Source organism: Tamandua tetradactyla, chromosome 2 (genome assembly GCF_023851605.1).
Source record: "Tamandua tetradactyla isolate mTamTet1 chromosome 2, mTamTet1.pri, whole genome shotgun sequence".
Classification (NCBI taxonomy): Eukaryota; Metazoa; Chordata; class Mammalia; order Pilosa; family Myrmecophagidae; genus Tamandua; species Tamandua tetradactyla.
In genome coordinates this window covers 10,200,657-10,226,038 of record NC_135328.1, presented here as the reverse complement: position 1 = coordinate 10,226,038, position 25,382 = coordinate 10,200,657, and the positions used below count along the sequence as shown (strand labels likewise).

General features: G+C 45.9%; 1 protein-coding gene across 4 annotated transcripts in view; it reads right to left on the bottom strand.

Moving 5' to 3' along the window:
* Positions 1 to 25,382, bottom strand: part of SEMA4D (semaphorin 4D) — a 170,426-nt gene that overhangs the window by 114,890 nt on the left and 30,154 nt on the right. For 3 of the 4 annotated variants that reach the window (XM_077139543.1, XM_077139544.1, XM_077139539.1), the window contains exon 2: positions 8,404 to 8,476. The gene's annotated coding sequence lies outside the window, so the exon portion shown is untranslated. Of the gene's footprint in view, positions 1 to 8,403; positions 8,477 to 8,763; positions 9,013 to 25,382 lie in introns of those variants that run through there. The other variant, XM_077139540.1, reaches the window with a different exon arrangement.

Sequence of the window (25,382 nt, the reverse complement as noted above, 5' to 3'; positions counted from 1 at the left end):
TCAATATCTGGTGATAATTATCCTAATCCAACGTGTCCAATTTTCCTCGTGCCCTCCTGACTCAGTGTCACTGAGAACAAAAGGCTGACCGCCCAGCTCCTTGTTGGGACCCCAGCTTGCCTCATCGCCGGCTCTTTCTTCCAGGATCTGAAGAGCTGCGAGCAGAAGTCCAGAACCGTGAACCACCACTGCAGGTGACAGTGCCAAAAGCATCACCATCTCGACCTCAAGGAACTCAACAAGCAGTGCTGCAGGACCACAAGATTTACTCAGAAGCAGCTGCCCCCGCCTCTCGGCACAAGGTCCAGCTGGTTTTGCAGGAACAAGGTCAAGAGGTAGTCCCCCACTCCCTGGGCTGTTCAGAGACCTCCTTCAACTCAAAGAAAGGGCGCTGGCAGGGCCAACTCCGCCCAAGCCTGTGTTTCTGGAAAACAATGAAGGTTAGGGAATACCCACCCCCGCTGGGTCCTGGGAAACAGTGAGCTGCAAAGAACCCTCCTTCCCCTGTGACTTAGATGAGACACACCAACGCCCCCATTTTACCTAGGACAAGGCCAGGTACAAATTCCCATTCTTTGCCTCGGAAATAACTAGCTGGCCTGTCTGTCCTCACTGATCATTTGGAACAAAACGCTGGTTAAACAAACTTTGGTGACGCGTCTCCCTTTCTCCAGGCCCCTGAACTCTAAGGGTGCCTCCCAGAATATAGGCTGCTTCCTTGTAAAATATTCTCAGATCTACTATCCCATCATGCCAACCCTGCAGCCCACGTTCCCACACCGGTTCTTTATCCTCTCTATAAAAGAAAAGCCCTCTTGGCCTGAGATGCCTGCAGATCTGTGGTCAGAGCTGTCTTCATACTGCCAAGTCCACTCCATCTACAACACTGCCTCCTGCCCCCTTTGCAATAATCCTTCCCAAATAAGGCCTCCCCTTACCAAGTCCAGATTTGTGGGGTTTCTTTTTCTTTGATGCTACCCTTGTACCTTCGAACAGGGGCCGAGAGACTGATGTCAGCAGAGATGGAGTAGCAATTGTGATGAGAAGGACTGGTGGAGCCAAGTCCACTGAGATCAGCTCCCACCCCATTCCAGGGCAGGTGTACTATCACCCAGCCCTTGCCTCTCTCCACAGAACCTTCAGGGACAATGTGTCTAAGCTTTAAATTTAGAAACATGGAAGAGAAGAGGCAGAGGCAGTGAAGGTGGGCAGACGGCAGCTGGAGTCCACCTGTGAGTTAGACTTCAGTGCCACACCTGGTGTGGTTTCCCAACAGCTTTGACAGGACCTGTGTCCCCTGGCCCCAGCACACCTGGCATCACAGAGTAAAGAAGGTGCAACAACATCTACACAGGGAGCCCTGCAAGGGCACTGCCCCACCCCCAGCTCACTGACCCGCAGCCAACGAACAGCAGAGCTGGTGTCAATGCATTAGACAAAATGTGAATCCCTCCCAGTGTGACCTGAAAGCCATGCCCATCAAATCCACATTACAGAAATACTTCATTCTGTCCTTTGGGAGACAAAAACGACTTCCAGCTTAAAGATCTTTTTTTAAATTAGAGTAAGTTGTGTGTTTATGGAATGATCGTGCATGAAATACAGGATTCCCAAATACCATCCTATTATTTACACCATGCATTGGTGTAGAACATTTGTTCCCATTAATGAACACATTTTTCTATAATTGTATTATTAACTACACATAGTTCATGGTTTAACTCAGGGTTCACTTTCCATTCCAAAGACATTTTGATGCACTAAACTGTGTGGATAGAATTATGTATAATTTTTGTATTTTAAGAATTTTATAAAGTCTACAATATGCCTTACAATTTTCAGATATTTTCATAGAGATATAATAGATGCGTGATCTAATTTAAAGAACAGGGTTACTCAATTTTGCAAGTGAAATCATTACTCTCCCCCTCCTACATGGGACATGATATCCAGGGGTGAACGTCTCCCTGGCAGCATGGGAAATGACTCCCAGGGATGAGCCAGGCCCTGGCAGTGTGGGATCAATAATTCCATCCTGACCAAAAAGGGGGAAAAGAAGTGTAACAAAATAAACTAGCAGTGGCTGAGAGAGTTCAGATAGAATTAGAAGCAATTCTGGAGGCTACTCCTATGCAAGCTTCAGCTAGATATGGCTATTTACCATGGTTTGCCAACCCGTAATCAAAACCATCCCTGCCAACCCTAAAGAACACCTAGGGCTTTATCTGAGATTCTACAAAGGTTCCATGCACTATGATTACTTTCCAGAACTTCCAGATGGGTTCCTAGGTCAGATAAGTCCTGAAACGCAGAGGGCCCAGCCTCTCCAAGAACACCAACTAGTTCCCTCCCCCTATCCTATATTATCGACAGCCCCTTCCAACATGAAAAGCTTGAACAGGCATAGTCCAAACACCCCTAAAGACTGGGAGAAGGATCAAAGGAGAAGGCGGAATTAAAACAGAGAAGATACAGGATTTAACAAATGAGTATGACTGCTGAATCATTCTACTGATATTTCTTTTAGTCTCCAGTGTCTTGGAGGAGCTAGAAGGAAAAACCTAAAATTGTGGAACTGTAACTCACACCAAACTCTGAAATCTCTTCTACAACCAACCGTTGAAGTATGCTTTGAAATTTACTGTTTTTTTGTATGTTATTTTTTCACAAGAAAATAAGTTAAAGGAAAAGCAGCTGATGGACACGCTCACAGAATGGCTTTGTTGAATTAAAATATAACTTGCTTTATAGAAAGAAAAATAAACAACTACTAAAAAAAAGAAAAGAAAAAGGAACAGGGTTACCTTAAACCTCTTTGCCTTTAAGATTTAGCTGGCCAAAGTCTCGAAAACTATTTTATTCTCCAAATTGCCTAGAAGGATACTTAACCCTGAAGGTAATTTTCTCAAAACAGCAGTGAGATTAAAAGAAGTGCTTGCACTTGGGAAAAATGTTTCTTCTCTGATTTGAGCATGCACAAATAAACTGAGGTGCCAAAGAGGCTGATGGTTTCAAACACCATCATCCACCACCCACATAAATCATGTAATGCAAAACCCCACCCCATCTCCCTTTTAAAAGGGGCCCCCGTGCCTTCATCACTAACTCAGCAATGGCCTGCTCTAAAGATAAACCTGCAGCCGACCCCACATGAGCGCATGAACAGGTCAAGCTGATTTATGGTCAGAAGCAAGAGCACGTTCCTATTTTTAAAAACGTGCTCACAGGCATTGTATTCTCCCCTTACCAAAGGGTTAGTAAAGAACCCACAGCACACAGGGGTGGGGATGGGGTATGTACAACCATGACAGACACAGGCATGAAGCTCTTTTAGGGCACATTGATTCTAACCAGCTTTCTTTTTTATAGTTATATAGAAAGCTGAAATGTAAACGTAGCCTTCCTATCAATGTCTGATCCTTAAGAAGCATATTCTTTGTTTCAGTATATTTTTTATTTTGGGTAAAATTCTACCTATTGATGTTGAATTCAATAAACTTAAAGTCTTTTGAAGGCTTTGGTTACTCTTAAAATAAAAAAAAAAGAACCCACAGCACAATCTCTGGCCAGACAAAAGCAGGCCAACCCACATGCAAAGCTCAGCCCACTGTGGTGTCCACTTTAAGCTTTTTCGTATGTATTTAGCCCAAGAGCACTCGCATGCGATTTCTGCAGGCCATGGTCCCCATGCGTCACAGCGGCCAAGTGCACCCACAAGCCCCTCGGGTCAGGAGAAGCGTCTGACACCAGCATCTGGGGACAAGTGGAGATCTGCCTGCTTATAATGGCCCCAAGAACAACCCATACAGAGAACCAAGGCCCCGACAAGGGGCTCGTTGTCCTTCCCTCTGAATCTGACCCTTGTTCCCTATGAGCCACCCCAGACTCGGCAACGCCATCCCCGTGGTCACCCAGGGCACCCTCTGAAGTCCCCCACCCTTCTTTCCCCTGCAGGTCCCCCAGGGAGGTTCACTCTGCCTGAAGCCTCGCCCGTCCTCTCTCCAGACTTCTCCAATCGCACCTGCACATGTCTCTGAGCCACCCCAAGTTCCCTTCCATGCTGTAGCTGCCTGGAATTTCCTAAAATGCAAATCTGACCTCAGCATTCCTCTGCTGAAAACTCCTCAGAGGCTCCCTGCTGCCTTCAGATGAAAATCTCCACCCTTCACCCCCACATATGCAGGAGGCTGCCCCATCCTGCCTCCTGCCCACGTGCCTGTCACCCTCTGCCTGGTCCATTCTACCCACCCCAGTTCCCCAGGGCCTGCCCTCTGCTGGGGGCACCGTCCAGAGGTGGGTCTCCCTGCACCCTCCTCAGCACCCTTCAAAAGGCACCCAAGGCCCTTCTGTATGAGGTGTCCCCTGTCTCCCAGGAAAAAAGGAGGCCGCGTCCTCTTCTGAGCTCCAAGGCACCTTTCTAAACCCTTTCCAGGGCCACCTGCACATGTCCCCTAAGGACCTACTCCGTGCCAGGCAGTGCACTAAGTGCGAGCAGAGCACAACAGTGGCTGCACCCGTCCTGTGCACAGACACAGACACCTGGTGTACAAACATCCCATTAGTCCTACAGGGATGTGCAAGTGAGTGCATATGCGTACGTGATTAAAAACTAACAGGTGTGTGTGCGTGATTACAAACAGCAATGGGGGTGTGTATGAATGTGAGTACAAACTGTAAACCACGCATGTGCATGTGCACACAATTACAAACTGTAACAGCTGTGTGCATGTGTGCACAATTACAAACTACAATAGTTGTGTGCAATTACAAACTGTCATAGGTGTGTGTCCTTGTGTGTGCAGTTACAAACTGTAATAAGTGTGTGTGCATGTGCACAGGATTACGAACTCTAATAGGTGTGCATGTGTGTGTGCACGTGTGTACACGCATGTGCATGGGCACACAATTACAAACTTTAACAGCTGTGTGCACAATTACAAACTATAATACTTGTGTGCATGTTTGTGTGTGCAATTACAAACTGTCATAGGTGTGTATCCTTGTGTGTGCCATTACAAACTGTAATAAGTATGTGTGCATGTGCACAGGATTTTGAACTCTAATAGGTGTGCATGCATGTGTGCACATGTGTGATTACAAACTGTGACAGGTGACTGTGTCTGTGCATTACAAACAGTACAGGAGTATGCGTGCATGCACCACTACAACCTGTAATAGGTGTGTGCATTTGTGTGATTACAAACTATAACAGGTGTATGTCTGTGTTATGTGCACCCGTGTGTGACTGCAAACTGTAACAGGTGTATGTGCACGTGATTACCAGATGCAGTAAGTGCCTGTATACATCTGTATGTGCACATGTCTGTGTGATTATAAGTTGGCCAGTGTATGTATGTGTGTGTGCATGAGTGTGTGTGCACGAGTGACTACAAACTGTCACAGGTCCTGTGTAGGACACCGAGGGCCTGAGGAGGGCAGCGGTCAGTCAGGTGGGAGCTGCCCCTAGGTCACAAAGTGTCAGCAGGACCTGTGTGCACACGGAACCCAAACCCGCCTAGTCAATGTGACTTTACCATACCAGCAAATTCTCACCCAGGAAGACAGGGAGTAAATAACTTTGCTGCTTGTTTCAAAACTTCCTGAAATCCTTTCCCTGGGCCCCAGACTGCTCACCTGGCCTTCTCAGGGCACCTCGGAGCAACGAGCCCTTCAGGAAGAGCCTGCTCAGTGGGCAAAACGTCCCCCATTAGTCAGCTGCCAGAGCGCGCTGCAACCCACCTGCCGTGGCTGCCCGCCCTGAGCCTTACTCCATGACCTGGCCCAGTCCCAAGACAACACAGTCCCATTGTTTCAGCCAGCCGGTCTGTTTTCGTTACAGCAGCCCCGACAGACTAAGACACAAGTGATGCGTGCGTCACTAAGCAACACGCTCGGGATACAGCTGTTAACTGGAAAATCGGACCAGAAAATCACTGTGTGTTTCTCCATCTACAGAGGAGGAGGGAGATGGCAGCGCCTGCCCCGCCCCCACTAGTATGTTCTGGAAAGAGCTGTGCAATGGGAGCATGCTTCCCTTTGGATGGTGGAAAAGGTTCACTCCCACACGTTCTTTGTACAACAAATATTTTATCTCCTGTGAAATAAAAGGCCACGTGTTAGCAATGCAATGACATGACTGCATACTATGGATGGTGTGTGTGAAGATTTCTCAGAAAAATACTTCTTAAAAAAAGGCCATGTGTTCTTAAAAAAGGGTGTGGGAAGGGGGGAGTGTCTGTACACCAAGCGGAGGAACGTCCAGTGGGCAGAAGCCTTCCCTGCTGTCCAGGTACACGCTTCCGGGGAAGCTGGCTGGCAGGGACGACGTAGCGCTAGTTTCCCAGCTGCTGCCAGGACGGGCACGGCATCCCCCTCACGCTGCACCCCGAAGCCTTGTGCTGCCCATACCCTAGACTCGGCCTCCCTTCAAAGGCTGCCCTGCGTTTCACAGCAGCATCTCCGAGACACTCATGACAGAGGCGGGACCAGCAGAACCAACAAGATCACCAGCTGCTTCGCCCTGGCGCAAAGAACCCACCAATGACAAGGCTGTCTGTCTGTCGGTATGCACCACTTTAAACCGGTAAAGTGGTTCCCTTAAAAAAATTTTCTTCTTTTTGCTTCCACTTCAGCACAAGTTCTAGACTGCATTCCGAGTCCTCTAAAGCATTTCCTTTTAACGTTCTCTTTCGCCTGCAGCCTGTCTGATGTGAAAGCAAAAGCTGCAGGTGGACCCCACCCCCACCCCGCCCGGGCAAGGCCATATCCTCCAGTGCCACCACCTTGGAGCCAGAGGATGCCACCGGGCAGCGGATGCACCCAGCACAGACTGAGGGCCGCCCCCCTGAGGAGGCAGATCTCTTTGACACTGTCCCCCACCTCCAAGTTTACTGACGAGGAAACTGAAATTCCCCAAGATGCAGGAGCTCGTCGTGGCAGCTCGTGGGGCATCTGGGGGGCATCTAGGAACCTTCCATCCGGGACAGCAGAGGGTCTGGAGAGGCCAGGCAGCTGGGTCCTGATGCTGGACGGGCACTTACACGTGGGCTGCACGAGTCCATTTCCCGCTCTCTGACTCGGTTTCCGCCACACAAACAGGAACATTCAGAGGCGCCTCCCTCACTGGCCATGTGACCCGAGGACAGCACGTTCTAAGGGGCCATGTACAGGGTGTCCCCTGCCTCCAAATTCGCCGACCGCCTTGGGAGAAGCAGAGAGTGAGAAGGCAGCCAGGCCACTCACCAATTCGCAGAGGTATTGCAGCCCTGGCACCCCGCTGGGCCCTTTCTCAAGCCAACGGCCTCTGCCCAGACCCTCTGAAACTTCAGGGGTGTAGAGGATGTGATTAGTGCAGGGAAATGAGAAAGAAGAGCAGCAAGAAATCCAGGTGTGCCGACTGCCTAAGAGAGAGCAGCAGCCTCACTTCAAAGACTCACAACTCGGAAGCCAGCTGCCTCCTGCCTTACAGGAACAAGGAAGGGGTCAGAGGCACGACCCCCAGAGGCCCCTCCCTGGCTCTCTGAGCCCCTCTCCTTCCTGGCAGTGCGAAGCAGGGACTGGATTCACACACCCTGCCCATGAGCTGCCGCTGTGCCCCCTCCCTGCCCCTCATCCTTTCCCTGCCCCACGTGCAAGCTACGGGCTTTCTGACACGTGTATAATATTTGCTATTTGCGGATTTTGCATGTGTGAATTTACCTACTTGCTAAAATGTATCTGTACCCCCAAGATCAATACTCGTCATTCTGGGGTACGCTCAGAGTGGCGAAAATTCTGTGTCACCCACTTTCCCAGATGAGGTCAAGCAAGACAGAGAGGCTCTGCTTCTGTCTCAGCTCCTCATGTCACACGCAAGGGTCCTGTCTGGGGTTATTCAGTGCCACATTTATCCCGTCTTTGTGCTTTTTGTCGGTGATGTCGCTGTTTAAAATGTCTACTGTTCCTAAGCACAAGAAGGCTGTGATGCACTGTGCAGAAAATACATGTTACATAAACTTTCTTCAGGTCTGAGTCCTCACATTGTTGGCCACAAGTTCAGTGTTAATAAATCAACAATATACATTCAACAAGGAACCTTTAAACAGAAACACTCTTAAAATAAGGTTACGCATCAATGAAAACACTGCGGTCAGAAGCTCACAAGAACCGAACCCCGTATTTCCCCTAGAAACAGGGGTTCAGATTTGCAAATCAATGTTCAAGGCAACTTGACAGAAATAACTACCATGAATACTAAGCATCACAATACTCTCCTTTAGCTCTCAAGGCTTCTGACTGTGCTGGGGCACATAAAAACAGGCAGAAAATAGCTGCTGCTTGACAATACACTGAAACTATGACCAAATCCTCTCAGGGCCAATTGTATAAAGAACTACAACTTTGCAGGTGGATTTCATTACTTACCGAATGATCAGTGTCATCAAACATGTCAGTCACCAGGATATGATTTCTTCCTACTGCTTAACATGAGCCGAGTCTGAAACAAAATTGGAAAAGGTGACATTTTAGCAGGGTGAACTCTGAGCCTGAATTACTCAAAACATACGTAGGCAGATTGAACGCCTCCCACCAGCACCGTGCAAAAAGCCGGGGGCTCCGACAGTGCATTGCCAGAGAGAGGGTCAGCTGGGGTGTTTGCAACATAAACCATGAGGCCAGAGGCCGCCAGAGGAAGCTTCGGAGCTGAGCATGGGGAAAGGAGAGTGTCATCTGCCTTTCCCAAGTCTGTCGTCCTCCCCTCGTCTCTCCGTGCCCAGTTGATACCCTTTGGTCATGTATAATCCAGCAGCCATCCTCTTCTTCCTGGGACACGTAAATGTGAGTGAACCTTTCTGTGCTTTTAGGGCAGGTACAGGCATAACCCAGAAAGGGTGTGACTGATTAGCGAGTCACGGTGAAAAAAACATTTTAGCGCAAAGTTTCCAAATTATTCCCCAGTTGAGAATCACATAATAAGAAAATGTTAGCACTCAGCATTTCAACAACTTTTAAATTTCAAAATAAATTACACACTTAACCAAAATCAGAACAGGAAGAGAGGGTGGGTAAAACAACAGGAAAAGAAGAAACCAAAATTTAAAAGTACCAGACTTTGTAGGGGGCCTCAATAATCTTAAATGTAGGGGAGAGAAACAACCCCAGTGTACATCAACAGACAACTGGATAAACAAAATGTGGCCTAGCCAACACAATGGAGTATGATTCAGCCGTCAAAAGGAACGAAGTTCAACATGGCTGAGCCCTGAAAACACACTGAATGAAAGAAGCCAGATGCAAAAGGACAAATATTGTATGAGTTTGCTTATATGAAATATGTAGAATAAGTAAATTCACAAAGATAGAAAGCAGATCGGAGGTTCCAAGGGGCTGGGACAGGGAGGAGGGGTGGGAAGTTAATAACTAAGGGGTGCAGAGTTTCTGTTTGGGGTGATGGAAAAGTTTTGGTAATGGATGGTGGTGATGGTGACACAACACTGGGACTATAATGAATGTCAGTGAACTTTACACTTAAATGGTTACAATAGTAAATTTTATGTTACATGTTACAATTTTTTTTTTAAAGTTACAGAGTTCCCATTTCAGGTGGTGAAAAACTAGGGCAACAGATATTGGTGATGGCAGCCCAATGCTGTGAATGCAATTAATACCACTAAATTTTACACTTGAAAGTGGTTAACAAGGGAAATTTTGAGTTGTATATATGTCACCAAAATTAAAAATTTAAAAAAAAAAAAAAGAAGGGGAGGGCTTTCTAAGCATTGCACAAAACCCTGAAGCCAAAAGGGAAAAACATGAAGCAACATGCCAAGCAAATTCTTTGCAACACACACGCCAAGGGGTTCCCATCCTTACTAATCAAAGAGCCCCTGGCATCATCTTGGCCAGTACCCAAAGTCGAATAACCCGGGGCTCCACCACGCAGGCCACACGTCAAAACTACAAACGGCAGACAAAGCGGAAGTTATCACTTATAACTACAGAAAGGCTGACTAAAGCAAGATACTCATTCTGTTCTCTCAGATGGGCCATGACTTAAAAAGCTGGGAATCCCCAGACCTGAAAATGGTGTAGGGAGCCGGGACTTTCAGACACTGGGGGCCAGGAACAGAAGCAGAGGGTCCCTACACACACCATGCCACAGACACTTCGGAAATTTTCCCTACGATTCTATTCCCACCTAGACACAAAGATATGCCTAAAGCATTTTCCCCTTTCCCGGCACTTCTGTCGAAGCAAAGCAATTAAATAGCCTCAGAAACCATCAGCAGCCAACCGGCAAAATAAATTCTGGTTCCTTCAAATCCCAGGATCCCAGGCAAACATCAAAAAGAAGGAGTGGGCAAACTGTGTACAAATGAGACTGCCCAAGACCGAAGTAGAAAGGTAAGTGGTGAGACGACCTCTACTGTGTGACTGCAATCCCACAACGGATGTAGGCGTGCAGGTGTGCATGTGGCTGTGGGCCCAAAAGGAAACGTTTGGGAGGAATTTTCCAAAAAATGGTAAAAGTTTTTTTCACTCTTTGGAGAAGGTCTGGGGAGTACAAGGAGAGCTGCTCACTGAGTTGGCACGTTTCTGGGCTGACATTTCCGTGCTGTGCACACAGTCACATCTGCAGTGGCACCACCCTGCTTTTTCCCTTAGGAACCCATTCGGCCAAGTCCCTGTGGTTGCGATGAGCACTCCTGCTCACACACACACACCCCCCACCACACATCCCAAACCACCTCTTTTTCCCAAAGTCTTACCAGATTTGTTTAAAAAAGTAAATAAATAATAACTACAGGCTGGTGAGCTGGAGGGGACTTGGGCTTTTTCTCAATCCCCCACATCCATCCTTACCCCACTGGGCATCACCGCACATCACCCGGTGTGGAAAAAAAAACACTGCCAACTGCTCGGTGACTGTCAGATCAGCCTCTAAATTTCCCCTAATTCCTAGAGACTCCAAGTGCTTCTCTTGGTCTGCTGATTCTCAAGCTTGGGAGGGCCCACCTGGGAGCTTCTGATTCTGGAGCCTTCTTGGGAACAGGGCCCGAGAATCTGCATTTCTAACAGGCTCCCAGGGCTGTGGCTGCGGCAGGTCCTAGGGCCTTGCTCCAAGCACCGCTGTCCTACTGAACACTATCTGCTCAGAGGCGGGAGCTTAAGGGAGCCGGGAACAAGGGAGCCTCACTCATTCATTCCATACCTATTTTTTGCTTTTTTTAATGTGTCCAGCTCTGTCAGAAGTCCCTAGCTCTCATGTTCCAGTAGCCATGTTTCTTGAAGATGACCGGATAATGATATAGCTTTTACAATGCGACTGTGTGACTGTGAAAACCTTGTGTCTGATGATCCTTTTATCTAGGGTATGGACAGATGAGTAAAAAATGTGGATAAAAAATAAGCAAATAATGGGGGAACAAAGGTTAAAATAAATTGAGTAGACTGAAATACTAGTGGTCAATGAGAGGGATGATAAGGGGTATGGCAGATACGAGTTTTTTCTTTTTTCTTTTTTATTTCTTTTCCTGGAGAGATGCAAATGTTCTAAAAAATGGTCATGGTGATGAACTACGTGATGCTATTGTGAGCCACTGATTGTGCACCATGCACAGAATGTTTGTATGTTTGTTTGTCGTGTATAATAAAAATATTAAAAAAAAAAAAAGTTCCTGGCTCTTCTGAGAATACAAAGAAACACTTGTCTGGGAAAGTTACCTTCAGGGAGGGATAGAAACCACTCTGAAAGTGAAAAGGAGTACAAATGCAACAAAAAATAATGAGAGGGGGAGGGTGGGTACCAGCTCACGGGCTCTGAAGGTGTCTCCATACTCCGTGATGGAATTCTCCTTCCCTGCTGCAGGTGTCAGCCTCCAAACCCAGGCCTGCCCCCTGCTCAGGAGACCCCAGCCTCACTGGCTTTCCGTCTGCACACAGAGCTGTCCTGTTTTCCCTCACAGGGCCTCTGGCCTCCTGCATGCGGCAGGTTCCTTCCCACCTGTCGCCCTCAGTGGATGTCAGCTCCGGCGGAAGTGGGGACAGAGGCCTCTCGGCAGAAAGGAGGCCCTTGCAGGGGGCTGGTCCAGCTCTGGATTTCAGGGCACACCTGGTGGAAGTCAATGAGCCCAGGTGCACTGTGGGGTCCAGCAAAAGGACAGATCCCCGGGGCTCACACCCCTATTTCCTGACAAACGTAGGCTGATAACTGCTTACTGACCACAAACAAGTGGGTGCCCCAAAAACACAAGGGCCGGATGGACAGTGAGATCTTTGGATTCTCACTTTCACAAAGGCGAGCACTTGAGGTTTCAGTGAGGTCCCAACCACTCTAGGTTATGCTACAGAAATGGCATGAATGATGCAAGAGAAGGTCCAAGTGCCTGTCACACCAGCAAACGAGGAGGAAACGGAGAAACAATATCGGGGACAAACCCCAATATGCAGGCAGAGCCCTGGTGCACACTCACAGTGAAAAACCCACCCCACCGGAACAAGCACCCAGCACAGCATTTCACTGGGCCGCCGTCCATCCCAGGACCCAGCTGCGCACGGGGCCCTCTGCACTCAGAAACCAGACACGCTCACCCGGCGACGACCAAAACACCCAGAGAAGGGACGACAGCTGACCACCTACAACACACACCAAGGCCGGTTTCAGGCAGCCTCTGCCTAACTCGTGAATTCTCTTATGAGTTAAGAGTCTCTTTTTCCAAATTACTGCCATTTCGAGAAGAGCTGCAAAAGGTTAGAAAACGGGGGAAAAGAGACATTTTATAGTGTCGATCATCAAAGAAATACCAATGGAACTAAGATGCCATTCTCCCCTTAAAATTAACAAAGGAAAAGATGACAAGGCTCGGTGCCAACGAGGCTGGATGAGTCCTCGCCCAGCTGTCCTGGGAAGTCTGTTCTAGAAGGCTGGGGGAGCACTGGTCATCAGGGACCTTACAAACGTCACCTGCAGGGTGAGAAGGGGACAGGTAACCACACAACAGCTTCTCGTCTCAGGAGACTCATGATGCCGTAACTCTTAAAACATGCCCCAAAAGAGAATCAGATAAAGGATGGGGCTAAATTGTGGGTATGTGCTTTTCTAGATATATGGCCAGGAGCGGGTGAATGAGAGTTCCTGAGCTGTACCTGCCTCAGCTAATTAAGGAGGCAATGGTAAGACCCACCACCCTTAAATGAGAAAACACCAACCCACGAGGAAAGTGGGCAAAGCAGATGTTTGTATAGCCACATACATCTGAGTTTCTCTCCTATACCGGGAGAGCAGCCTGTGGGCAGAAATCATAAGTGTTCTGACATCTATAAACACAGCAGCCCAGGGCCATCCTGCATCCATGTGTGTTTCCTGAATAACAATAAATTAATGGTTTAGATGGAAGAGTGGGTGAGTTTTTTTGCTGCTCTATTTCCACAGCAGCTCCTTAGTGCAGCTTGGGTGAGGAAAGGAAACTCTTGGGATTGGCCAAGATTCAAACTGCACAGGGTGGTGCAGAAATCACACACGATATCCACAACAGTTTCTGTACATATGTATAATGCTCCAAAATCGCTCAGCATCACTGCAATGCAAATCCTTGAAACTTAATTTCTCACAAGGTTAGATAGATGTCGGGATATCTCATTAACACCCCTCCAAAGCCTAGATATGGTTCTGTGATAACTCACAAAAATTCAAACCATTCACTTTAACTTACAATACAAAAACCCTGCAATTGTTTCCTGCAGAGAAGCAGCAGGCTGGCCACAGAAGTGGTCACTCAAGTGTTTCCCTTAAAATGACAATAAAGTGGGTGAAACCTGCCATCTGAGACCTGGAGATACTTTCCTTATGGCAGGTCTACACGAAAAGAGCTGCGTTTTCTCTACAAAATGGATTTCTTGGTAAGATGATGGAACATATTAAATTCAAAATAATAAAAATGCTCCCACAGCAATCTACAGCAAATACCTAACACCTTTCACCCAGATCTGGGAAAAGGACAAGCTTTTTGCATTAAACAAGCTAACAACACTGCGCATTTACAGCTGCCCTTGGTCGCTGACCCAGATGATGAGCAGCCCACCTCTGAGCTGAAAACCAACCTGGCATGCACACCAGCCGCCTGCAGAGCCAGGCGTCCCAGCACTCCAGCTCCCCCCAGACTGCACCACTGTCCGATGAGGTGCTCCCCCGTCAGAAGATTTATTTCCTTCTTCTTGCTCAAGGGTCATGACTGCCCATCGCTGCTGCTGATTTTTAATTTGTTTTTGTTTTGCAGGGGAACAGGGAGGGAACACTGCTTCGAAATAAATTCCAGAACAAGGTCTCCTTGTGTTGTGTTAAAAAGCAAAACAAGTGACGCCAACTAGCACAAAGGGCACAGCTTCAATCTGCGGTCACATGGGGACGCCTCCTTCAGAGTCCCCCAAGCACAAGGTTCCTAGCTCCTTCTAAAGCACAAGGTTTCTAGCTCCTTCTATGCTCCTGTTGCATTACAGAAGGCAGGCTGACCACGCTTCGGGGGTGCAGATTCTGTCCAAAGTGGCAAGAAAGTTAGGGTACTGGATACCTGTGAGGGCGGCGCGAGGTGGTGATGTAATGCATACTGCACAACTGCACGTCTGCAAGCTGCTCAAATGGGAAAGGATGAGTTGTGTAGACAGTACGGCCATAAAAAGTTTTAAAAAACCACACAAATGAAAACCTCTAAAAGACGCACCCCTCTGAGCCCTGCTTCCCCATCTCTCGTCTCAGAGGCATTCTTCTCTCAGATGACGAATTATAGTCTTTTTCCTGATCACATTATAGATATGAAATGTAAATGTTACAATGCAAATTGGATTATTTCACAAAAATGCTAACTGTGAGAAAATAAGAAACCTCCAGAAGCCCTGCCTCGCTTTCTTGGGAGTCTGGTGGCTGGTTGTGCCCCTCGGGGGCAGGTCAACCCATGATAATATAAAATGATGACAAGTCCCGGGTATGCGAGAACCTCCCCACATAACGCAGGCTCAAAACAGGAAAGAGTGGAAGCTCACCAAGGAGGAGACACTCCACAGAAGTCAGGGCCGATCGGGGGGCAGCGAGGGGCAGCGAGGACGGGCAGGGAGCAAAGGAAGGCCTGACAGTGTCCAGCATGCCGGAGCACAGAGGACAAACCCACTTGTCCTGCAGGAGCAGGAGAAACATGGTGATTACTGCCCACCGCCAAAGCCAGTTACGAAGCTAAAACCTCGCCAAGCAGAGAGAGAAAACAAAGTCCAGGAGTGGTCCTCAGCTCCCAGGGGACACAGGGTGGGCAGGGGGGCTCCAAATCCCGCAGCCAGTCTTGGCTGACCACAGTGCCCACACAGGCATCCCAAGAGCTCGGCTCAACTGATGCTGACAGCTCTGAAAGAAGTTCTTGGCCCCGAATTATATCGGATTTACTCTTTGCTATTTTTGGTACTGTTACAGGTTCGCAGGGAAGGATCTCCAGAAGACAGGTGACGCCTGGCACCTCTGCACCTGCGAATGGGATCTTATTTGGAAACAGGGTCTTGGCAGATGTGACCAAGTTAAATTGGGGTCGGACTGGATGAGCGTGAAATCCAGCAATGGGTGTCTTGTAAGAGGAAGAGAGAAGAAAGCTGTGACATGGTGGAGGTGGCCAAGGGGGAGCACTGAAGCTGAGGCAGGCTAGAAAGGGTTCACCCCCATGGGTTTTGGGGGGAGCCTACGCCTGGTAACCCCTGGACTTCAGACCTTTGAACTCTAGAACTGTGAGACTGTAACTCTCTGGGGTTTGAAGTCACCCAGTTTGTAGCCCTTTGCTATGGCAGTCCCAGGACACTGAGACAAGGGCTCTGTGAAGGCTTAAAACCAAGCACTGAACACACACCATAAATAAGCAATGTGGAGTGGCTGGAGCGAGGTACCTGAAACTGCTAAGCTGTGTTCTGCAGCCCTGATTCTTAAAGATGATAGCTGTAACTAGAGCTTTCACGGTGTGGTTGTGTGACTGTGAAAACCTCGTGGCTGTCACTCCCTTTATCCAGTGTATGGGCAGGTGGGTAAGAAAATAAGGACAAAAACAAATAAATAAAAGGGGGGTATGAGGGATAAGGGATGTTTTGGGTGTTCTTTTTTTTCTTTTTTTTTTTGGAGTGATGAAAATGTTCAAAAATTTATTGTGGTACTATGTGATGATATTGTGAGCCACTGATTGTACACTATATACGGAATGTTTGTACACTAAATTTGTGTGTTTGTATGTCGTTTAATTAATATAAATATTTTTAAAAATTCAATTGTGGTGACGAATGCACAACTATATGATGACGCTGTAAAGCACTGCTTGTACATTTTGGATGATTACATGGTATGTGAATATATCTCAAAAAAATGAACATCTACATAGTTATTCACTGTGTTAGTTAGATTCAGTTGTCAACTTGGCCAGGTGAGCATACCTGGTTCTGCTGCTGCGGACACAAGCCAATGGTAGGTGAATCTCATCTGTTGCTAATTACATCTGCAGTCGGTTAGGAGGTGTGTCTGCTGCAATGAGTGACATTTGACTTAATTGGCTGGTGCTTAAATGAGAGAGCGCAATGTTGCACAGCCAAGCAGCTCGGGATTCCTCATCTCAGCACTCGCAGCTCAGCCCAGGCCTTTGGAGATGCAGAAAGAAGTCACCCCGGGGAAAGTTGTTGGAACCCAGGGGCCTGGAGAGAAGACCAGCAGAGACCATCCTGTGCCTTCCACGTAAGAAAGAACCTCAGTGGAAAGTTAGCTGCCTTTCCTCTGAAGAACCAACAAAATAAATCCTCTGAAGAACCAACAAAATCCTTTTATTAAAAGCCAATCCATCTCAAAGAAGGATACTATCTACTAACAAAAGGAACAATTAAACAAGAAGACATAACAATCATAAATATTTACGCACCGAATCAGAATGCCCCAAAATACGTGAGGAATACACTGTAATCACTGAAAAGGGAAATAGACACATCTACCATAATAGTTGGAGACTTCAATTCACCACTCTCATCAATGGACAGAACATCTAGACAGAGGATCAATAAAGAAACTGAGAATATGAATATTACAATAAATGAGCTAGACTTAACAGACATTTATAGGACATTACACCCCACAACAGCAGGATACAACTTTTTCTCAAGTGCTCATGGATCATTCTCAAAGATAGACCATATGCTGGGTCACAAAGCAAGTCTCAACAAATTTAAAAAGACTGAAATCATACACAACACTTTCTCAGATCATAAAGGAATGAAGTTGGAAATCAATAATAGGCAGAGTGCCAGAAAATTCACAAATACGTGGAGGCTCAACAACACACTCTTAAACAACCAGTGGGTCAAGGAATAAATTACAAGAGAAATTAGTAAATATCTCGAGGTGAATGAAAATGAAAACACAACATATCAAAACCTATGGGATGCAGCAAAGGCAGTGCTAAGAGGGAAATTTATTGCCCTAAATGCCTATATCGAAAAAGAAGAAAGGGCAAAAATTCGGGAATTAACTGTCCACTTGGAAGAACTGGAGAAAGAACAGCAAACTAACCCCAAAGCAGGCAAAAGGAAAGAAATAACAAAGATTAGAGCAGAAATAAATGAAATTGAGAACATGAAAACAACTGAGAAAACCAATAAAACCAGAAGTTGGTTCTATGAGAAAATCAACAAGATTGATGGGCCCTTAGCAAGACTGACAAAAAGAAGAAGAGAGAGGATGCAAATAAATAAGATCAGAAATGGAAGAGGAGACATAACCACTGACCCCACAGAAATAAAGGAGGTAATAACAGGATACTATGAACAACTTTACGCTAATAAATACAACAATGTAGATGAAATGGACAACTTCCTAGAAAGGCATGAACAACCAACTTTGACTCAAGAAGAAATAGATGACCTCAACAAACCAATCACAAGTAAGGAAACTGAATCAGTCATTCAAAAGCTTCCCAAAAAGAAAAGTCCAGGACCAGACGGCTTCACATGTGAATTCTACCAAACATTTCAGAAAGAATTAGTACCAACTCTGCTCAAACTCTTCAAAAAAATCGAAGTGGAGGGAAAACTGCCTAATTCATTCTATGAAGCCAACATCACCCTCATACCAAAACCAGGCAAAGATATTACAAAAAAAGAAAACTACAGGCCAATCTCTCTAATGAATAGAGATGCAAAAATCCTCAACAAAATTCTAGCAAATCGAATCCAGCAACACATTAAAAGAATTATACATCATGACCAAGTAGGATTCATCCCAGGTATGCAAGGATGGTTCAACATAAGAAAATCAATTAATGTAATACACCATATCAACAAATCAAAGCAGAAAAATCACATGATCATCTCAATTGATGCAGAGAAGGCATTCGACAAGATTCAACATCCTTTCCTGTTGAAAACACTTCAAAAGATAGGAATACAAGGGAACTTCCTTAAAATGATAGAGGGAATATATGAAAAACCCACAGCTAATATCATCCTCAATGGGGAAAAATTGAAAACTTTCCCCCTAAGATCAGGAACAAGACAGGGATGTCCACTATCACCACTGTTATTCAACATCGTGTTGGAGGTTCTAGCCAGAGCAATTAGACAAGAAAAAGAAATACAAGGCATCAAAATTGGAAAGGAAGAAGTAAAACTATCACTGTTTGCAGACGATATGATACTATACGTCGAAAACCCGGAAAAATCCACAACAAAACTACTAGAGCTAATAAATATGTACAGCAAAGTAGCAGGTTACAAGATCAACATTCAAAAATCTGTAGCGTTTCTATACACTAGCAATGAACAAGCTGAGGGGGAAATCAAGAAACGAATTCCATTTACAATTGCAACTAAAAGAATAAAGTACTTAGGAATAAATTTAACTAAAGAGACAAAAGACCTATACAAAGAAAACTACAAAAAACTGTTAAAAGAAATCACAGAAGACCTAAATAGATGGCAGGGCATACCGTGTTCATGGATTGGAAGACTAAATATAGTTAAGATGTCAATCCTACCTAAACTGATTTACAGATTCAATGCAATACCAATCAAAATCCCAACAACTTACTTTTCAGAAATAGAAAAACCAATAAGCAAATTTATCTGGAAGGGCAGGGTGCCCCAAATTGCTAAAAGTATCTTGAGGAAAAAAAATGAAGCTGGAGGTCTCAAGCTGCCGGACTTTAAGGCATATTATGAAGCCACAGTAGTCAAAACAGCATGGTATTGGCATAAAGATAGATATATCGACCAATGGAATCGAATAGGGTGCTCAGATATACACCCTCTCATCTACGGACATTTGATCTTTGATAAGGCAGTCAAGCCAATTCACCTGGGACAGAACAGTCTCTTCAATAAATGGTGCCTAGAGAACTGGATATCCATATGTAAAAGAATGAAAGAAGACTCGTATCTCACACCCTATACAAAAGTTAACTCAAAATGGATCAAAGATCTAAACATTAGGTCTAAGACCATAAAACAGTTAGAGGAAAATGTAGGGAGATATCTTATGAAACTTACAATTGGAGGCGGTTTTATGGACCTTAAACCTAAAGCAAGAGCACTAAAGAAAGAAAGAAAGAAATGGGAGCTTCTCAAAATTAAACACTTTTGTGCATCAAAGAACTTCATCAAGAAAGTAGAAAGACAGCCTACACAATGGGAGACAATATTTGGAAATGACATATCAGATAAAGGTCTAGTATCCAGAATTTATAAAGAGATTGTTCAACTCAACAACAAAAAGACAGCCAACCCAATTACAAAAATGGGAAAAAGACTTGAACAGACACCTCTCAGAAGAGGAAATACAAATGGCCAAAAGGCACATGAAGAGATGCTCAATGTCTCTGGCCATTAGAGAAATGCAAATCAAAATCACAATGAGATATCATCTCACACCCACCAGAATGGCCATTATCAACAAAACAGAAAATGACAAGTGCTGGAGAGGATGCGGAGAAAGAGGCACACTTATCCACTGTTGGTGGGAATGTCAAATGGTGCAACCACTGTGGAAGGCTGTTTGGTGGTTCCTCAAAAAACTGAATATAGAATTGCCATACGACCCAGCAATACCATTGCTAGGTATCTACTCAAAGGACTTAAGGGCAAAGACACAAACAGACATTTGCACACCAATGTTTATAGCAGCATTATTTATAATTGCAAAGAGATGGAAACAGCCAAAATGTCCATCAACAGACGAGTGGCTAAACAAACTGTGGTATATACATACGATGGAATATTATGCAGCTTTAAGACAGAATAAACTTATGAAGCATTTAATAACATGGATGGACCTAGAGAACATTATGCTGAGTGAGACTAGCCAAAAACTAAAGGACAAATACTGTATGGTCCCACTGATGTGAACCGACATTAGAGAATAAACTTGGAATATGTCATTGGTAACAGAGACCATCAGGAGTTAGAAACAGGGTAAGATAATGGGTAATTGGAGCTGAAGGGATACAGACTGTACAACAGGACTAGATACAAAAACTCAAAAATGGACAGCACAATAACACCTAATTGTAAAGTAATCATGTTAAAACACTGAATGAAGCTGCATCTGAGCTATAGGTTTTTGTTTTGCTTTGTTTTGTTTTGATTTTACTATTATTACTTTTATTTTTTTCTCTATATCAACATTCTATATCTTTTTCGGTTATGTTGCTAGTTCTTCTAAACTGATGCAAATGTACTAAGAAATGATGATCATGCATCTATGTGAAGATGTTAAGAATTACTGATTGCATATGTAGAATGGTATGATTTCTAAATGTTGGGTTAATTTCCTTTTTTCTGTTAATTAAAAAAAAGAGAAGGGGTAATTGGAGCTGAAGGGATACAGACTGTACAACGGGACTGGATATAAAAACTCAGAAATGGACAGCACAATACTACCCAATTGTAATGCAATTATGTTAAAACACTGAATGAAGCTGCATGTGAGGTATAGGTTTTTTTTTTTCATTCTATTATTGTTTTAATTCTTATTCTGTTGTCTTTTTATTTCTTTTTCTAAATCGATGCAAATGTACTAAGAAATGATGAATATGCAACTATGTGATGTTATTAAGAATTACTGATTGTACATGTAGAATGGAATGATTTCTAATTGTTCTGTTAATTCTTTTTTTAATTAATAAAAAAAATAAAATAAATAAATAAAAAAAAATAGACAGCACAATACTACCTAATTGCAATGTAATTATGTTAAAACACTGAATGAAGCTGCATCTGAGCTATTAAAAAAAAAAAAAAAAAGCCAATCCGTCTCTGGTGTGTTGCATTCTGGCAGCTAGCAAAGTAGAACATTCACTAAAAAAAAAAAAGAAAAAAAAAAGAGAAAGAGAACGAATTTGTAAAAGGAGAAGTAAGCAGAGAAAAAGAACAGGAAACAAACAGCACTGAAAAGCAACTCAATTCAACACAATTTTGCCAAAAGACAGTTCCACCTCTGCCACTAATCAGCAATTTAGTTATTACTGTGACTTAAAAATACTTTTTTTGCATTATGGCAATATTTTACAAAGTAAATGTGTGATAAATGCTTGAATGAATTAATTCATGTTACTTATCTGATAATAAAACATCTTTTATCTAATGAAGAAAAAATAAGCGATGCGGACTGATAGAGCAGAGAGAAGAAATAAGGAAGATGACTGGTTTTCAGTACATCACCTGGGAACACCCCATTCTGGCAGAGAACCCCGGACAAGACCAGAAAGAGCCAGGCATGAAATGCCCCTCTGCCTCCACGATCCGAGTCGCACTTTTAAAAGCTCCCTGAGCCTGCTTCCTGGAAGGACAGGCGAGGGGAGGTGCCTTGGGACCCCCAGAAAATCACTGCTGCCCAGGTGAGAAATGAGGGTGGCCAAGATGGGGCTGGTGATGATTTATAAAAGTTTAAATTTTTTTTTAAAAATGAACAGACATTTAAAATTTCACCTAACTCATTATTATCAAAGAAAGCGTTAAGACGTCACAACCCCTTCAAAGGAGAAGTCAGAGTCACTAAAGTGTACAGCGAAGGGGAGAGCAAATGGGGTAACCACGTAACGGACATGGGATTTCCTTGTGGGGTGATGAACATGTTTCTGAACTTGATAAAGGCGGTGGCTGCACAAAGAGCGTACAAGTGCTGAATGCCGCTGAACTGTCTGCCTTCCGGTGGTTCACTCTGAATCGGGGGCTTTCACCTATGAAATGCCAATGCCCCTACACTGGCTTGGCCCACAGGAAGAGGGCAGGCAGCTGCGCCTTCCAGCAGACGCAGTTCATTTCCCCATCTACAAACAAGGATCCTTCACAACGCTTCTCGGTTATTCACAGAGTCGGACAGAGAGGTGATCCTCAAGGCTGCAGACTTCCATCAAACCTGCTCATTCCAAAGTCAAGGGGGAAAGAGGAGTGGGCAGAGTTGAGGGCTCAGGAAGACACACAGGTGGGACCAGGCGAGGGTTGAGCACGAGAAAGACGGCAAGAGGTGTCAAGAAGAAACTCCTGCACTCCTTGCAGGAAAGGGGGAGAGCAGTGCAAAAGTTTGGACATGACAGAGAAACTGAGGACATGGAAGCCTCCGGTAGGGTGAGAGGTCTGGCTGTGTTCAGCCACGTGAGGCTGGAAGGTGGACTCTCCGCGGCTCCACTGCCTGGCTGTGGGAATTCCTCCAGCACGGGCGTCTCAGCTGCAAGAGGCTTGCAGCGCTGTACATATAAAATGCTAAATTGTACGGACAGCAGCAATAAAAAGATCTCCCCGAATTCCAATAAACAAAAAACATGCGGTGATCGCTCAGTCTGAGTTCATGCAGTCCTAAAAATAATAAGGAACGGTGATGCCGATTCATTTTACAACATGCCATTGTTTTCCAAGGATCTGGAATTCTTCCTAGGGCTCCAAAATCTCTCCAAAAAGTGCAAAACAGCAAGGAGAATGGGCTGGCTCGGGGTCTCTGGCTTCTTTGAATATAAGTGCTGCTCCGGGAAGCATCACCCATTTATCCCGGGTCTCCGCACCCACAACACCCTTTCTGGCGTGGGCATGCCTGCCCTGACACATGAATGCCTAAGGGGCAATCAAGAGCACGTGTGAGTGTCCTGGGGGCACACGTGGCCAAGACGGCATCTGCTGGGACCTGCCAAACCAAGGAATGTGCTTCCTGAGACTCTCTCGGTTAACAAGGAGGGTGTGCGTTTTCTGCAGAGACAGCAAACCCAGGCTGGGGACACCTTGTACTCACCCTAGCCCCAGTCCCTGGGAGGACAAGGAGCCTGGGGGCCTGGCCACCCTGAAGTCCAGGACCAGGCATGTGACAGGAAAGGGCAAGGACAATGAGGAGCTGTTCACGGATGTTTCCAAGGTGAAAAGAGAGCTCAATCCTGCCCCTCCCCAAACCCCACAAAGCCCTGAGCCACCTTCAGACTCTTATCAACGCTTACATTTTGTACTTGAAGGATCAAGTCTCTCTGCATTGACTTCTCACGAACACAAAGCCGTTCCCGTCTCCTAATACATTTATTCATTATTTGCAAGTTGCTGCACATTACTGTCCAATCTGCCCTCTGTTACACCGTTGCGTTACACCTAGATGACCCCAATTCACAAAAATGGAGCCACAGTTCCGAGTGGTTTACTGAAAGTGCAAGTTTGGTGGTGACAAAGACAACATAAACTCTACCCGCGGGGAAAGAGAAGCTGGGATTCCAGTGTGAATATAGAAATGTGTGTCTGTGTCTTTCCCTGCCGAGATGAGTGAATCTGCTAAGGTGACAATTTCACCTCAACCGCCAGAAAAAGAAGCATGAGTAGGCAGGGGGATAAGGAGTACCTGGAAGTTGGCATTCCTTCCAGTGGCTTCCCCACCCACCCCTGACCCAGTGTACAGCCTGTTCCATGACTGCACAAAACAGCGGTGTGACCTGCTATAGACTGAGCTACATCCTCCCCCCAAAGGCATATTTGAGGCACACGCCCAGGCCTGTGCAGGTGAACCCACTGGTCAGCCGGACCTCTGAGGATGAGCATGGTATTCGTTTTTAAAGTGAGGCCAGACTGATCAGGGTGGACCTCCATCCAACATGACGGGGGTCCTTGCAGGTGGGAGAAGTTTGGACATGTGGAGGAGGAGAAAGATGGGAGAGAGCGGCCATGCAATGGAGGAGACACTGAGACAAGGACTGCTGGCCAGCCACCACCCAAGCCAGAACACTAGAGATTTCAGCATGATCCTGTTGACACTTGGATGTGGGGCTTCCAGCCTCCAAAACCACAGGACAATAGATTCCTAGAGCTTAAGCCCACTGGCCTGTGGCACTTGTTACAGTAGCCCTGGCAAACTACAACACCACCAAAGCTCATGGTCCCCCATCCGCCATGTACTCAAACGACATCTTCTCGGGGAGGTCTGCTCTGAGACCTTCTGGGGCCCCCAACGTGCTCTATCAATATTTTTTTAATGTATTTACAAATAAAGCCCAGTGATCCCTCTAAGCAACCAGCTGAGTTCTTCCAGGACAAAGTAACACTTTCCAAGGTGAAAGTGCCCAGCTGTCACTGCTAACTCACAAAGGCAACCAGGGGCTCTCTGGAAAACCAGGCCCACACGCACCAACGAGAAAAAGCTTACACACCAGCGGCAGGATCAATGATGTAGCGACTGGGGTGCCGGTGCCCCTTCAAATCCCTGCACTTGACACAGAAGGGCCATCACCAGCTCGGGCGCAGGAAAGGGCGTTCACTTCACCAAGGAGCAGAGCTGCTGGGGCAGGCTCGAGAGCAAGATTTACCCAGCAGCGTTTACTCAGACTCACCTCCAAAATCCTTGCTTGCAGGGTTTCTTAGTCTGCCAGGGTTGCCAAGGCAAACACCACAGCCTGGCCGGCTTGAACAACTGCAATGTATGTCTCTCAGTTTAAGTTAGAATCCGACAGGCCATGCTTTCTCCCGGAGTCCGGTCTGAGCTGGCTTGCTGTACGCAGCCCTGGGGGTCCCTGGCTTGCATGTGCGCCTTCCTCACACGGCCATGTCCTTGGTCTCCACCTGTGCCGTCTCTGACTTCTGGCTTCTACTGACTGCATCCAGATTCCCTTTCTTTTTAAGGCCTCCAGCGGCACAGATTAAGAACCCACTCTGTTCCGTTCGGCCACATCTTTACTAACAATAACACCTTCACATGGTCCTGTCTACAAATGGGTTTACACACACAGGAAAGCGGACTGAGATTCGGACACGTCTTTTCAAACATGGGGGGCATGATTCAGTCCCCAAGAGTGGAAGACAAAGCTTGCCTGGCTACCGACTCTGTGTGCAGCCTAGAGTTGGGGTGTGTGTGTGGGGGGGGGGGTGAGTGTGCGCAGGGCCCTGTGCCCGTG